The sequence below is a fragment of the Kogia breviceps genome, chromosome 14, assembly GCF_026419965.1.
Source record: "Kogia breviceps isolate mKogBre1 chromosome 14, mKogBre1 haplotype 1, whole genome shotgun sequence".
NCBI classification, from domain to species: domain Eukaryota; kingdom Metazoa; phylum Chordata; class Mammalia; order Artiodactyla; family Physeteridae; genus Kogia; species Kogia breviceps.
In genome coordinates this window covers 20,692,047-20,709,341 of record NC_081323.1, presented here as the reverse complement: position 1 = coordinate 20,709,341, position 17,295 = coordinate 20,692,047, and the positions used below count along the sequence as shown (strand labels likewise).

The 17,295-nt window shown below is 50.7% G+C and overlaps 1 long non-coding RNA gene across 2 annotated transcripts in view; it reads right to left on the bottom strand.

The window, feature by feature from the left end:
* LOC136792527 (uncharacterized) overlaps positions 1-17,295 on the bottom strand; it is a 37,466-nt gene that overhangs the window by 13,033 nt on the left and 7,138 nt on the right. The gene's annotated exons all lie outside the window — the stretch shown is intronic.

Here is a 17,295-nt window from a genome sequence, read left to right as displayed (position 1 = left end):
TCAAAATATCCCTCTACATTCTCTGGCTTACTAAGCCAGATATTAGATAAGATCTTAGAAGTTTTGTAAGTCATATCTACCAGATCACCAGGAATTTTTGTCCCTGAAGATTCCTACGTGCATGAGGGAGGATTTCTGAGCTTTCCCAAAGAGTTAGAGTGTGTGACAACTCTCACTTATCCAGGCTACCCAAACCTTTCCCCATCTGCTGTCCACCTAACCCCAAATTGCCCAAGGTTAAGCTCCCACTATCAGGTGTTCCCCCTCACATCTCTACCTCCAGTTTCATCCTCAGCATAGAACACAGCCCCAGACACAGAGATGGGGCTATGCTACAAGGCAGTGAAGCCCTTCTTGACTTTCCAAAGAAAATTAGATGGAGAAAACTCACTCCTATTCAGTAGCATGTGCCAAGTATCTGCCCTGTTTGAAATTGTGGGGCCTCCATGATTTATGGAGAGGAGAGGTGTTTTGCTCAAGATCACTGAAGGTTGACAGCAAAGTTAAAGTTTGACCTTGGGTATATACTGCTTTTCAGCTATTCCTTTCACATTGGATCAGCCAAAGGCACATGGAGCTTTCCTGAGATAACCTTATATTTGATGCTATGAAAGGTCCATTTACATCACCCCTCTTTGAGAATCAGCCACAGAGTGACTGCAAGTCAGACCTTGGGGCCTTCCCTGATCAGCAACCTCCCTGCTGCAGAACATAGGGAACCAAGCAATGCACTGGCTGATTCCAGCCCAGGAGAATCTAAAAGAGCTTTTTAAGTTACAAGATGGAACACAGAACTCCCCTTCTGCAAACATGAGGATACATGAGCCAATGAGAGACTAGTTTTGTATTGAAAGTTTAAAGAGATACAAGACACTCTAAGAGGATGGGGGGTGATCAGGAAGGGGTGGAATGGAGGGGAAGATAAGCAGGGATTTTGTTCTCCCCTAGTCGCAGGCATTGCCATCTTCTATAGTGTGACTTCAGTCTAGTTATTAAGCCTCACTCATATTCTGTTTCCTCATTTGTAATATGAGGGATATGATAGCACTTATATCACAAGGTTGGTGGGTGGGTTACATGAGTTGCAGCACATAAAGAACTTAGCAGAGAGCATGACACAGTAAACTAACTGATTATTGTTGTCATTTCCCTCAAGTTCCTTCTTTGGCCGATATTGATGTGGAATCTCTAACTGCCCCAAGTTCTTCCTGTCTAACATCAGAAAGACTTAGCCTGACTCATTCTGCCTTGGTTAAACAGTCAACCTTTTCTTCAACCACTGAGCAAGTTGAAAAGTACAGACCCCAAAACAGCACAGCATTATTTGGCCTGCAAAAGAATTCTCCTTCCCCTTCCCTCACCATTCTCTGCCTCCTCCCTCCCCACTACCTCTTTCCTTTCCTCCTTTCCTCCTTCCCTCCCTCCCTCCCTCCCTCCCTCCCTCCCTCCTTTTCTTCCTTCCACCTTTTCGTGGAAAGCATTGCGATGCGCTGTCCTTGGTGCTGACTCTTTTTCCTCCCTTGTTCAGCCGGGGAAGGAAACTGTACATAAGTGGAAAGATGTGTAATTCCACACAGCTAGTGAATGCTGAAGATGGGGACATTCTGCAGTCTTAGTTCTGTGCCTTTGGCATGGCCAGAACTGCCACAGTGCCCCCAGAAAGATGCTCGGAGATACTGACCTGACCTGGAGATGCCAGTCTGGGTGTAACTCCCTCCCCACAGCCATTGACTTCAGAGCTCAGGGTACAGACAGCTAGTGCCTTATCTGGGTACCCCAGGGACTGCTACTGGTACAGTGATGGCTCCACTGGGACCGTGAACGTGGAGCCCAAGCAGGATACACAGGCCGGAGATAAGGCCAAGAACAGATTCCCTTTGGCGCTCAGGTGCTGTTCATCAGAAATCGACAGTCCCACAGCCCTGGCTGGTGACAGGCACAGGATGATAACAATGCCATGTGATCAGTGGCCTTGGAGGACAGGCTGTCACTGGCTCACAGAGATAAGGGAAATATGAGCAACCCCTCCACCTAGGGAGGGGCCCTCAGAGAGCCTACAGGGCAAAGCAGCAGCAACTGAAGCTTGTCTCTGACCCCTACGCCTCACCACAGCTCACTCCTCCCAGCAGGCCACCAGAGTTCCCTCCTGTCACCCAGGGATCCTTGGCCCCCATTTTGCACCCACTTTTCCAACCCTTGTTCTCTGGACTTAATCATGTTATTTCTAGAGCACAAGTGTTAACGGATGATAACAGAATAGGGGTTTCCTTCCCACCTCCCTACCCCACAGAGGCTGCTGAGGGAGTGGAGTGTTTGGGGGGTGGCAGGGGGACAGAGCTTCCTCCAGATGGTTTATCTGCCCTACCCACTATAAAAGGGAACTGCACCAGGGCATGAATTCTAGGAGGTGAGAATCACTAGGGGCCATCCTGGAAGCCGGCTTCCACAGCAGGAGATGTTCCCAAGGGTGAAACCACCTGCTTGTTCATAAGTTCGGAGACTCTCAGTCATATCTGCCTGTAAGCTTTGGGGGATATCTGTTAGTCTTTCATTGTTTATCTCCCTTTGCATTCAAGCTCCATGAGGCCAACTAACAAAACATATTTCTCTTTCGTTACAAATGCAGGTGTGTAAATCATCACCATGTCGCAGGTAATGATAACAGCCAACCCCGATGTAGCAGTTACTATGTGCTGGGCGTGTCTTGTGCAATTTACATATACTGACTCATTTGACCATCAAAAAACTCTATGAGGCAGAAGTTATCATTGTCCCCATTTTACAGATGAGAAAACTGAGGCACAGAAAAGCAAAGTAACTTCCCCAAGGCCACGTAGCCAGCAAGCGTCAAAGCAAGGATTTGAACCAAGGAAATCTAAGGGGTAGTGCTCTTAACCATTGCACACTTGACCACTAGCAGAAAGGGTAATAGATTGCATGAGACATGGGTGGTTTCCAAGTTCCCCTGGGAGCATTCAGAGGGGGTCAGTGACTGGAAGCTTGAAAGCACCAACACATAAGGGCATCAGCCAAGGAATAGCTTGGGAAGGAGATGGGAAGGGGCAAAGTAAGAGGTAAGAAAGAAGCAGGAGATGGGTGTTCTCTGGGAATCAGATGTGATGGGATAGAATCTGGCCAAAAGCTGCACAGGCCACCGAGTTGTCAAGGAGAATGAGGATGACTTTAGAGGCTCCAGATGCAGCAGTTTGGAAGAATGGTGAGTGGGTCCCAGATTGCAGTGGGCTGGGAGTGGATGGGAGGTAAAGCAGTGGATGTAGACCCCTTTAGGAGAGGGAGACTGGCTGTGAATGAAGAGAGAGGCAGCAAGGTGAGTGCAGGGAGAGAGGGAAAAGAGCCATCCCAGCATGACCTGAGGGGTCCAGGACAGAGCTCAGCCTGAGCCCCTGCCTCCCACCCAGGCCAAGTCGAACAGAATCTGCCTGGCAAAATTTGTTCTTGATCCCAGAAGGAAACCTCATCCCAGTGAGTGCCAAGCGAGGCCTGAAGACACAAATATTTGCTCGGCTTCTGCCCTTCTTGTTCAAATAGGGCTTTGGCTTTGGGGATTGAGGCTGGCTACGCTAGCAAGGAAGTGAGAAATCAGTGAGGGTGGAAGCGTGTGTAGGTGCAGCAATTGCTCCTGGGGCCAGTAATGAATCCCCCAGGCTCACAGCTACTGGAATCCATTAGCTCATCAAAGCAGCTAAATAACACCCCTGCTCCTTTAGTAGACATCTGTTCAAATAAAGGCAACATTTCCCCTCACCATCAGTCTCCACTGCACTCCGTGTCTGCCCTGCTCCGTCTGACTGTGGCTGAGTCAGTCGAATCAGGTTGTGTGTTGCTGCCTCTCTGTGCCCCAGGCTGTAGGATGGTCTATTATTTCAACAGGGTGTGATGTTACATTAGGACCATGACTGTGACCATGTGCTTCTCTGAGGCTGTGCTCTGTGTGGGTTTCTTTTTGCCTGTATGTAAGTGTCTGTGTTTGCTGCTGTGCCTGAGTTACTCTGTGTGTGCGTGTTTGTGCGTGTGTGTGTGTGTTTGTGACACCACCTTGCTGTGCGACTATATTACGTGGTGTGTGGCTATGTCACCACAGACTCTAAAGTGTTTTTTTCATGCTGTGACAATTTGTGTGCCACATGTTATTGTGAGATGGTGTGCTTCTATGAGTGATTTTGTGGTTTGCTGGGAGATTTCTCCTCTGTGTGTGTTGTGGGCACACACAGTGTAAAATTGTCCCTGAGTTTGTACATGGCTATATTATGCCATCTGGTTGGGTACAAAGGTACATGAACAGCGGTCAGCCTGTGTGACACTCCTGGAATCGGGGATTGTGCTACATATGCTGAAGTCATGCGCCTCTCTGGGGCACAGTGTGTTTTAGTAGGTCGCCTTGTTGTGACTGCTGGGGCGCACAGGAGGATCTAAGTCTGATTTCTTTCCCCGTGGACCAGGGCTACCCTCAGGAGCATCTGGCCAGATATGGTAGATGTGACTGGATGGTAGATGGGGTGGGGCACCACCTCTTGACTGCTGAATGGAGGTCCAAGCCCTAAATCCTACAAAGGACCCATCGAGGGCAGAGGCAACATCTAAGATGCAGCCATCCCAATAGCTGGTCGAGAGAAGGAGCCTGGAGAGAAGGGAGGGAGTCAGACAGTGGAAACCAAGCCCAAGAAGTCAGGTGGTCAGGTGGGGGCAAAGGCAGGGCCTGGAGACTCCATAACTGACCCGAAATTCCCTGCTGTCACCTTGCTGTAATGGGGTTAGGCTAGCAACGTCCACATGTATCAGATTCACTTGGGATATTTGTTTAAATGTGAGTTCCTAGGCCCATAATCCAAGGTACTGGTTTAGTAGGGCTGAGGCCCTGCTATCTGCATTTTTAACAAAAATCCCAGGTATCGAGGGGACCACACTTTAAGAAACACTAGATTCCAGGAACTCTTGAAAAAGATACTGAGGACATGAGGCGCAGTAAGGACCTCAAGGTGAAAGGAGGAAAGAAGAGAGGGACAAAAGGAGAAAGGGGAGGAAAGATGGAGAAGGGTGATATAGCAGGTGTCATCGGTACCTGCCCACATCTCATGAGAAATCCCCATCCCAGTCTGCGCTGTGTCCTGTGGGCTCTTCCCCTGAGCTGGTGCCTGGGGCAGCCCAGAATACCTGGGAGTCCATCCGCTGCACCGAGCTGCCCTCAGCGGATGATGCCTGGGAGTGGGGAATACATGTCCTGATCCCTCATTCCTCGGGCAGCACAGGTGTGTTCTGTACTGTCTCCCAGGGGTCCCCAGCTGGGTCCCCAGCTGCCCTCAGCAAAGCCTGCTCAGTGACGCCCTCCCATGTGTGTCTTAGCTCTCTTCTCTTCCCTCTCTTGCTTGCTCTCCTACTGAGGTTCCTGGAATCACCTGCCATCTAAACTAGCAGCACCCACATCCTTGTCTCAGGGTTGGCCTCTCGGGGGCCCAACCAAAGACAGGTAAGGGAAAGGAACCCCAAATCTCCTCAGTGTGAAGGGTCAAGGGGTGCTGGGTGGAGCTGACCCACTGGAAATACAAGTGGGGAGGGGAGTCCCAGGCTCCCCCTCCCACTGGCTGTTTTAGACCCTCCCCTGCTTTGGAGGGAGGGGCTACAGTGGCCTCCTCACAGTCCCAGGGACTAAGTAGAGAAGGTTACGTCATAGCACCTGTTTCCCATCTGGTCTTTGCAGTTTCTGATCAATTTGATGGATCCTTGGAAGTCTCCACCTCCAAAACGTTGTTCTTGGGGCCACAGGGTAAGATCCCCAGGCCTGGCAGTTCCACTCAAAGACATCTTCCAGGGCCACCCTCTTAGCTCCTGGCCTGGCGAGGCAGCAGGAGACCTGGGCAGGGTCTGCTGAAACCTCCAGCAGCTCCAGTTCCGGAGGCCTCCTTCCTGCTCCATCTGGATGGAATTCCTCTGCTCAGGCTGTTGAGAAGCGCTGCCTGTGCTGTCGGATGCTGCTGCTCTCTGGTAGACCCAGCCTGTCTCCCTTGGGTAGTCCCACCATCTGCTTTGGAAATTTCCTGCAGGAATGTACTGCATGAAAAAAAAAAAGACCACTCTAGGATGAGACCCAGCTGCCCAAAGGTCAGCCCCAGTGAGCAGAGACTTTGGACTTTGTTCTGAGGTCATTTCAATGACACTCGCTGACAAACTCCCAGCACTTCTCAGTCTACACAGCACCGTTCCAGCCTTTCCCCCAGTGCTGGAAACTGGGGGCTCTGGGTCTGATCTGTGGGTCCATGCGTCTTCACTAGAACAGCAAATATGTTTCATTTCGAATGCTACCCTGATGAATGGATGGCTGCCCAGGTCACCATGGTGAGGATTCTGAAGCTGTGTCTGAACTCAGAAGATGACCGCGGGGTGACTTGGTGACAGCTTGGAGCCTGGTGTGGACAATGGTAGCAGACTGTTGATGCCCCCCGCCCTACATTCCCTTGGCCACCTCCAAGCTCATTTCCAGCCTTGGTGGACAGTTCCACGGCTCCCTGGCAGCTTCCCATCTCAAGTGCCTGGGTCACTTTTGTCCTCAGCCTGAAGGCTTTCTCTGGTGCCATGAGAGTTGGTCCAGCCCACACGCAGGGCACCTTGGAAGTACTGGGGGTTGGGAGCGGGGTGCTGGGTGTCAATGGACTAATACTCCACTTTGTCTCTTGCTGGGAAAATTCTGAGACACGTTCCACACGCTTCCTGTGAGGGTCTCCAATGGGACGGCACCCCACTGGTCCAAGGCGGCAACCCACTGGTCAGTACACCTTTCCTTCCTCGGCTTTCTCCCTTCCCACTCCCTCACTGAGTTTCCTAGGATCACCTCACAACTAAACCACTTGCACCCAAGTTCTCGCTTTCAAGGGAACCCGAACTAAGACAAGAGTGATGGCAAATGCATCCCCCGCCCCAACCTGTAATGGGGCTGTGACACCTACACTTAGTGGCATCAACTTCCTGCCAGTGCCAGGAGCTGGGGATAGGGAGGCGGACAGAAGCAAATGGGTCAGAATCACAGCGTTGGGAGGGCCCGGTCTGTTGGGGCTGGTGGACACCTAAGTGTCAGGGATGTCCTAAGTAATACAGGAGAGGGGGAGCGTGCAGAGGGAAGCATGTGTCTCTGCACGAGGAGGCCAGCGAAGGCTTTCTGGAAAAGCTAACATGATGGGCTGAGCTTTAAGGATGAGCATGGTTCCCTGTACTCCACACCCATGACGAAGTGTCAGCTCTTCTCCCGGGAGCACGATCTTCACCTCCTACTTCCTAGAATGAGTTACATCCCCTTTACAACGGCTGTTACAGCTCCGGAATCTCTCTTTCTTTTTTTTTTTTTTTAACATCTTTATTGGAGTATAACTGTTTTACAATAGTGTGTTAGTTTCTCCTTTACAACAAAGTGAATCAGTTATACACATACATATGTTCCCATATCTCTTCCCTCTTGCGTCACCCTCCCTCCCACCCCTCTAGGTGGTCACAGAGCACAGAGGTGAACTCCCTGTGCTATGCTGCAGCTTCCCACTAGCGATCTAATTTACATTTGGTAGTGTGTATATGTCCCTGCCACTCTCTCACATCGTCACAGCTTACCCTTCCCCCTCCCCGGAATCTCTCTTTCGTGGCACACCACAGCCCAGGGCTATTTGTTTGATTTTCTGACCAAATGTCTGGCTCCCCCATGAGATCACAAGTTCCATGAAAGCAGACCGGTTTTGGTGACGGGACAATCTCCAGCATGGAGGGCACCTCTTTCCCTAGTCTCCTTTCCTCCTCAGAGCCACCCTGCCCAGCCACTGTTGTGAACCCCTGCTTCCCCAGGTCCCAGCGGCTATAGGCAGTCCCCCTCCCCCGGGCAAGGGGCTAATTCTGACCACCACGATGGAAAGGCATTATATCTACTGCCTGAATTGTTCACACCTACCCACTGAGCCACAGCCTTGCCCCGAGAGTGTTCCAGTATACAAGTTGGTAAACTTGTACCAGAGAGCCCTCAAGTTTTAATCTTGTAAAACTCTTGGATCTCTTCTTCTCCAGAAAGTCTTCCGCCAACCCTCTCCCCTTGGGCCGTGTTCTATGCCCTCAGTCCCCCGTGCTTCCCTCCGGCATCTACCGTCCAGGACGCTACTGGGTCTGGATCCTTGCCCACAAGCCCATCAGCCCAGCCCTCTCCAGGTCCGCTCTTTCCCTAGGGGCTGCTTCCCTTGGCCCCCAGCTCCGGCCCATCCCATGTGGTGGGGTCACAACACTGCCCCTCCCTGCTGTCCTCCTCACCCCAGGGTGGGCTCGTAGGGCCCCGAGCCCCAGCCCATCAGTCCTCTCTGACTGTAGGTGTCTGGCTCTGTACCAGGTCAGCTCCCCAATCCCTCCTCTTCTTCACCAGCTTAGGCTGCTTGACCCTCCCTTACGTATTGAAGGCCCTGTGTCCTTTCCTTGTGTGTCCCCTGCTCCAGCCAATGAAATACTTGCAATTTCCCAAACTCACCTATTGCCACCTCTGAGCCTTGTTATATTGCCCTCCCCACGCCCTCTTCACCTGGACAACTCCTTCTAGGCCCGCAGGGCTCAACTCAGGTGTCACCTCTTTCCGGAATGCTCTGAGAACACCCTTAAGCTAGGACATCCCTTTTCCCACCCGTTCTTCTGGTCACGAGACTGTTTCTTCGGGGGATCTCTCCCTCACATTACTCTACAGCTAAGCTACCTAAGGTGAGCCCCACTCGATGACCTTGTTGCAGGTCACGGTCAATGGCTTCCTGATTCCTGATATTTAGAACACCATGTGATCACATCCTGCCTTGCAGCTCTACCTTTCCAATTTGTTTTCTCTGCTCCCCAACTCCCTCCACACTTGACATTCCCTGGTCCTAGACCTTGCCCGGAGCTTTCCCAGGTCAGGGGACAAGAAGTGGCCCAGCGTGCCCCCAATTGCCACCTCAGCATGTGCCCGGTACAGAGAGGGGTGGCTGGACGTTCAGACACTGCGGGATGAGAGCTGAGGCACATGCCTGGGAGCAAGGTGAGGCTGGCACTGCCCCCGTGCTCCTTAGAAATGTGGGGTTTGACAGCCCTGGGGTGGAAACTCAGATTTGTCACATCCTAGCTCTGTGACCTTGGGCAAAGCACTTCAACTCTCTAAGTCTTTGCTGTCTCCTTTGTAAAATGGAAGTAGTAATACCTGCTTTGCAGGGCTGCTGTGAGAGTCCATTGAAGCAATGAGCAGGAAGTGCTTCGCTTATGCCTGATATATAGTCAGAGCACTGTAAAGATAATTACCATGAGACAAATCAGTTAGAAAACCTCTGCCACTTTTCCAGCCAGAGCAGTGGCCAGGAGGGGACTTTTTGCTCAGACCTGACTGTGCTTGATTTGTAAAGACTCAGGAACCTCCAAGACCCAGCCATGGGGGGCTCAGGACAAGCCAGTTCAGGAATTTGTGTTGAGGACCTGGGTCATGGAAACCCTGGGGGTGATGAGGCTGAGTGGGTGATGGGAATCTTAGCTGCACCGTTGCAGAGGGGAAGCCTCCGGCTGTAGCCTTTCCCTCGGGTGTCCTCATCAAAGCTCTTCTTAGAGGCAGAATGTTTAGTCCCTAAGTCTTGACCCAAACACAAACTCCAAAATGAGGATGGAGGATGAGACACCCATCAACCAGCAATGGCCTGGTAGGTAGAGTAGCACCCAGGCCAGAGGGGGCTCAACTGCAGACCCCCAGCCTACATACCTCCCCTTGTCCACTTTGAGCTCCCTGCCTCTCCTCCTGCCTAGGATCACTCCTTTAATTCTCTTCTCATGTGCAGACCAATCTCCAAACTTTTGGTGCAGGGAGGCCTCCCATAAATAAGCTCTGGCTTTGACTGGGTGAACTCACCCCTGTATCCTATGGGTCTCTGTCTGGTCTCTAGTGTGAGGTCCTGCTTTTGCTTATAATACCAGAAATGTCACTTAACCTTGAGTGTTCATCTCCAACCCAGGAGAGGTGAATAAAGAATGACCAACACACAGCACCATCCCCTGCTACACTCAGGGCAGACAACACTAATTGATCAGATAATCCTTCCCACTGAGATCCAGTGAGCCTCGAATCCAAGTCTCCAGCAAGCCACTGCCAAATGATTAGGAAACCCATTTCATTCTAGCAAAGGTCTTCGGGCCCAGGTGATAGCAATGATAATGATGATGTTAATGACAATGGTGGTGATTATGTTGACAATGTCGATGGTAATGATCTTATTCGCAGATGCACCTTGTGCCCTGAGGCTTGCAAAGTACTATCAACTACATTACTTCCACAGTTTACCCCTACAACCCTCAAGGATAGGCAATTGTATTATTCAGGCCTCTTTAGGTTGTAAGGAAGAGGATTTTTTTCTCAAACGCGCTCGAAGAAAATCCCCTGGGTCACATCTCCGTCCCTAGGACCTGCAGGGTTGACCTCACCCACACCATAGGCGCCAAGGAGGATTATTATGAAATGGGGGCAGGACAGGAGATTCTCCAAGAGAATGGATGCTGGAAGCAGAAAAAAGCACAAGTCCACAGGAGTATGATTGCCTCCTTCCCCACTCCTTTTTCCAGAGGAGGAAAGTGGTTGCTCAGAGATGGCAAGTGCCTTGTCCAAAGTCAAACAGCCAGTGGATGGAAAAGCCAGGATGAGAACACAGGGTCCTAAAACTCTGGGTCTTGGATGCTCTTCCCTTCACAAGAGCCTCTTCTCAGAGGCTAAAGCAAAGTGACCCTTAATGCCTTCGAGAAAGTACCCAAGACAGAGCACCCTGCAATGGTCTCAAGTATCGCTGGCCAGAACCACGAGGTCTTTTTGTCAAAGTGGACAGAAGGTGCCTTTATTCTGCCATGGTTCCTCCCCAAGTGGCCTGGCATGGATTCAGAGGGGACAGTGGAGGCAAGATGTGGAGGGACGCTCCCGTCCCAGCCATCAGCCAGCCCAGGCCCAGGCCCAGGCAGGAGCTGTCCTGTATCCTCCATCTAGGTGACAGCAGGAGTCCAAATAGGCAATTAATTACTGCCTGGCAGCCGCTGACTCCCCTCCCCCTCTGCTCAGCCAAGTGTGTAATGGAAATGGGACCAAAACAGACTTCCCTGCCCAGAGGGACCCTGGCCCTCTCAGCAGAGGATGAGCTCCAGGGGACCCGGGGAAGGGGGCTGAGATGCAGAGGTGAGTTTATTAAATCAATGAGCTTCGTTGGGCACCTCATCCCTCACCTTTCCCTGACTCTTGGCTGCAATACCGTCTTCTCAGGGCCCTGCTCCGAAGTAAGGCCTTCCTGGCAGCCTGAGTATAGGGGTACCGTAGGCATTCAGCTTAGGTGATATTCGTGGCCGTGTGTTGGGGAGTATCTTACATACTTTACAGACATGATCCCTTAAAATCCTCAGGTCAGTCCTCTGATGTAATTTTTTATCCCCATTTTACAGATGAGAAAAGGTGAGGCCCAGAGAAGTGAAATGGGCTCTCAGGGAATGGGATAATGTAGTGGTTGGAGTACAGACCCACTTATGTCCCTTACTACTCATTCGGTCCAGGGAAGTTACTTAGCTTCTCTGTTCCTCAGTTTCCTCATCTATGATGTGGCGATGATGGTTATATTCACCTCACAGGGTTGCTAGGACAATGTGCCATGTGAAGCATTTAATAAATGGCAGCCATGTGCCTTTAGAAGGTAGCTGCTATTATAGCCTTGTTCTATAATAACTTTAAAATAGTAAATGCACCAGGGCTTCCCTGGTGGCGCAGTGGTTGGGAGTCCGCCTGCCGATGCGGGGGACGCGGGTTCGTGCCCCGGTCCGGGAGGATCCCGCATGCCGCGGAGCGGCTGGGCCCGTGAGCCATGGCCGCTGGGCCTGCGCGTCCGGAGCCTGTGCTCCGCAGCGGGAGAGGCCGCGGCGGTGAGAGGCCCGCGTACCACAAAAAAATAAAATAAATAAAAATAAAATAGTAAATGCACCAGAGTCATAAAGTGGATCATAATACATACTATTTGCACGCCAGGCACATGACAAACACCACAAGGAACTAAGGAACTGTTCATTCACAAAATTTCAGGCACACTCTGAATCTTCACACTCTGCCTTCTGTATCCCTCACCTGCCAACACCACGGTAGGGTATTATTTTCTGTGCTTTGTGTCAAGAACATTATGGGAATTTTTGTTTGTTTCCAGAGGAGCCATGTAAATGCTGCTGATGAATTTGCTTTTCTAAAACCCAGGCAGGGACTTCCCTCGTGGTGCTGTGGTTAAGAATCCACCTGCCAATGCAGGGGACACGGGTTCCATCCCTGGTCCGGGAAGATCCCACATGCCGCGGAGAAGCTAAGCCCGTGCACTACTGAGCCTGCGCTGTGAAGCCTGTGCGCCACAGCTACTGACGCCCGCACGCCTACAGCCCATGCTTCGCAACAAGAGAAGCCACCACCATGAGAAGCCCCGCGCACCACGATGAAGAGTAGCCCCTGCTCACCGCAACTAGAGAAAAGCCTGCGCGCAGCAGTGAAGACCCAACGCAGCCAAAATAAATAAATAAATAAATAAATAAATAAATAAATGTAAAACTCAGACACACACACACGACCCCTGCTAGAGATTCTTAGAAATACCCGCCCCGCCCCAAACCTAGTTGAAAAAATCTTTGCCCCAGAATAGGGGAAATTGACTCCTCTGGCCGTCCAGAAAGCCAGATCGGCGGGTGTGTGGCCATGGTGTAGTAAAAGTAAGAAAGAGAAAAACCCAGTCCAGACCAGTGGCCTACAAAAGACAAGTCACTCACGATTAGAGTAAACCCGGGACTGCCCCCTTCCCACTCACAGCTTGCTGGGGGTGACTTGGCTCCCACCAGCCTCTGAGCCCTGAGGAAGGGGGCGTGGGCTAATTCATTTCTGCTGCCCCAGCACCCTTCACAGAGCTGGCGATTGGTGAATGCGGAATAAACGGACGAATGAATGAATGGCATATCTATTTGGGGGAAGTGGTAGAATATAAAGAAAAGAATGAAGGAAAAATAATTAGAGAATGCTATTCTCAGCTCCTTTAGAACGCTGAGTCATTTCTATATTCTGATGTGAAAGATCTCCAAAGATAAATTAGGCAAAAAAATGAACCCAAAAAGCATAATAGGGTGTAGAATGTGCCACCTTTTGTGCGGCTAAAAAAAAGGAAAAGGACAATGAGAATATATATTTGTACTTTTGTGTATTTATATTTGTTGTATAGGCAGATGGAAAGAAGCCAGTAACAGAGGCTGGGGAGAATCAGAAGGTAGGTGGATGGGAAATAGAAGTCAGAGGGAGACTTTTCACTATATACATTTTATATATATTTTTTCGCAACCATGTAAAACAAAAAGTAAATCAAGAAAGGAGAGCAAAACAATAGAAAGAGGAAATATCTGCTCCAAGAGAACTCTGAATAAGTCACCTCCTTGTTTGGAGGGAAAATAATGCTTAGTTAAAACCTAGTTACAGCTCATCTTCTCAAGGAATTAGCTTAATTAAGGGCTTGGACATCTCCTCACCTATTGATCTTGGACCAGAAAGCATTAGGTGAATTCCCAGGAGCCCTGAGCTTTCCAGAATTGTTTCCCTAAATTCCGCATCTCTCTTGTTGTAGCCTCTGCACCCAACATGATGGTAGTAGCTACGGATGGCAGGAAAGAACTCTTGGGGGTAATCAAAAGCCATCCTGGAGGAGGGGGAGAGAGGGGAAGAGGAGAAGAGCATAAATACAAGGGGTCAAGGAGCAAAAAGAAGGAAACCTCGTCATCGTCCTTGCCTCATTGCCCCTCCCCCCAGACCCACCTGCTGAGAAACATCGAAAGATCCAATATCTTGGAGAGAGTCTTCTGCCAGCCGTGGAATCAGGTGGGCACCCTCTCCGATCTCCAGGGTCAGGGAGCATTCCCTGAAATCAGGGTTACATTTATAATAGCCCAATATGGAGGTTGCACCAATGCTTTTACCCAGCATTGAACATTGAAGGCCCAGCTGGGAGAACAGAGTGGTGGTGAGATGTTGGTGGGGGGAAGGGGGGGATGGGGGATAGCCTGCAGCACGTGCACCTGAGGGCAGAGTTGATTCTGGAGTCAGAGAGAGGAGGCCAGGGCTGGCTCTGACTGGCCCCACTCCGAGGGCCTTGGATGCTGTTCAGGTACAAGGATTTCTCCCTGTCTATGGGATCTAGACCCAGAGACCCCACAGAGAGGACCTCCTGCCTCAAGCAGGCCTATGGCCTGTGAATTTCTGACATTGAGGAACACCCTCTATAGGAGGCCCTTTGGTGAGTGCATTCATTTGGCTTTTACATCTTTGCATGGAGGAGGCCTCCTTGCCTTTCGGTGACCTTCATTTAACAGACAAAGTAGCCCACGCTGTGAGTCCCCAAGAGATAGCCCCAGTTTGGGTCTGCAGCTGCCAGGATCAAGGTCAGAGGGTGACCTCCAGCAGGCTTGGAGAGAGCCCCGTCCTTTGAGCCCTGCCCTAGGGCCTGGTCATCTCCCTGGTGAGGTGACAGGCTGGGTCTGGGGCATGGTCTCTGGTGTGAGCAAATGCCCTTTTCAGATCTCATGGGTTCCAACCTCATATCCCTGCCTATGAGTGTCATATCCTCCTAAGCTGAATATGATCAAAGCTGGTAATAATAATAACAACAACAACAATATTAATCACAGCCACCATTTACTGAGCATTTACTACAAGGCACGAGACTTTAATGCACATGATCTCATTTAATCCTTGCAACAACCCTACCATCAGGGCAGACACTCGACTTGAGCTCTCAGACAGCTAGTCTCCCTCTGGTGATGACAGCTATGACATGGGAAGCTTGGGAGCTATTGGCAGTCATGTTCCTTCGACATGGAAACAGTCAGTTTGCAGCAGAAGAAAACAAAGGTGACATGTTAAGGAAACAGAAGTAAGGAACGGGTGTGTGTGTGTGTGGGGGGGGTCCCTGGTCCCAGATCCCCTGAGGCCATGTTGCTTTCTGTCCTCCCATGATTACCTGAGACCCCAGCATCCTTCCAGTAATGCCCCTTTAGACTAAGCTAGTGGCTGAGGTTGAGGATACATAGATACTACATTTAATGAGATAATACATTTAGCACATTAGATGGAAAAAGTAAGGCTTCAGTTCTATTTGAAGGTGGCCCTGCCTGCCTTTCAGTGTGGGTTCTCAGCCACAGAAATGAGAGGTAGTGGGAGTGGGGGTAGAAAGAAGGTCACTCTCTGAAAACAAAGATCCAGTTGTATTGCTGGACAGGAAGCTGTTGAGGCAGGCGGGGGTCAGGACACACGGGGTCTTATAAGCTGTGAGGGCAGGGGACGGAGTTTGCACTTCATCGTGAGTGCGTTTGGATGATAGAGATGGTCAGACTTGGCTTCAGAACTCCACCAAGTCAGCATCAGGCCCACAGATTAGCCTTCAGTGGCTGCGGATGTCGGTGCATAGGCCTGGAGTGCCACCACCTCCCTGGAGGACAGGGTCTCTTTCTGAGACCCACCTGCCTCTCACAGCCCCCCTTGGGGCTGGGCGCTGGAGAGAAGTAGCCGAGGGACTGGTTTCCAGCTGCCTTGCTCAGACCCTCTTCCTCTTGAGTGAGGAGCGAGCTGAGCCGGGGCTTCTCAGCCAATCACCAAGCCCACCCTAAATAAGCCATAATGATTCCTGATTGCTCTTTTGTCGCTGGCTGGCTGTCAGCTTCACTTCCATCTGAGGCTGTGGGGAGGGGGAGGGGGCCATGCAGCCAATGTGTGTGCTTGTTTCCTATTTTAGGATAAATGCGTGTGCTGGGGGGCTGAGCCCCTGGGCTTTCAGAAATCCAGGTGCCAGACACAGATGAGTGGGGGTGGGTGTGGAGGTGAATAGAATCAGTTCCAACAGTGGGCAGGACTTTACAGTTTGCAAGGCATCTCTCTGACCAGGGGGCAGGATCACATCCCTATTTGACTAATGAGTAACTGAGGCTCAGAGAGGGGTTAGTGTACAGTCATAGATAGTAGATAATGGGACCAGGTGGGGTTTCATTCATTAATTCAGTCAACAAACATTTATTCAGCACCTACTATGTGTCAGGCACTGCACTAGGTGTTAAATATAAACCCAGAGCTTTTCTTATTGTGACCACAAGAATAGCTCGCTTCTTTTAGATAAGCTTTTCTTTTAAATTCTTATTGGAATGTAGTTGATTTATGAGAATAGCTTGCTTTTATTGAGCACGTACTATGTGCCAGGTGCTTTGCTACCTACTTTTTATGTGCTGTCTTATTAATCCTTCCACCAACACAGTGAAGTAGGGTCAAGAATGTGCTTGGATGGGGCAGGAAGTGTTTCTCTCTCCATCCTAAAGGTTGGTATATGCCAAAGATGGTTACAAACAGGGGCATGTGGGGAGTACAGAGACTGAGGGGCTGAGGAGATGAGAGAGGGTCCAAAGGGGAGGGGTGACCACACGATGCATGACCACATGGGTGACTCCAGATCCAATCAAAGAACTCACACCCCGTGTAGGGTGGAGAGCCTGGGTGAGATGATCACAATACACACACACACACACACACACACACACGCATGCACACAGACTCTGTTGTATCAAAGATCCTACTTAGACACAAAGTAAAAGTCTCTTCCACATCTTCCTTTGGACTCCCTAGGCAGCTCCGAGCACTGACCAGTTAAATAATGAATGACCCACTCCTTCCTCCCACTGCCAGGACATCATTCTAGGACAATCATTTTTATTCCCATTTAACAGATGAGTAAACTAAAACTAAGAGACCCTGAGTCACCGGCCCGGGTCACTCAACCAGGAGTGGCAGAGGAGACTCTGGAGCCGAGCTCTGAACCAACATCCCCCTCAGGCTGTCCCTGGACCCGTTAGTCGTGAGGCCAGCCTGGGTGCCCTCAGTACCTAGCAGGCAGTGGGCGGTGGATCAGCTCAGCCCCTCACTGTAAAGCAGCAAGCCCCCTTCCCCCTTTCCCCTCCCCCTCCCCACGGCCCAGCTCTGCTCAGAGCTATTAACCAGGTCACGCAGGCTTGTCCCAGTCCAATAGTTCCCTTAATTGCCTTTTTATAGCACGTTGTACAACTGTTCATTACGCTGTCATATTTCCCCTCCAAGGCAGCAGTGGGGTAGCCGGGCGGAGGATGGGGACCCATGCAGGTGGCAGGGGCTGTGTGTGGGGGGCACCAATGTGTGAAGCTTATTTTCTACTTGGTCAGAATGAATTAAACGCGTGCTTCTCACACTTGACTAATACACGAGCT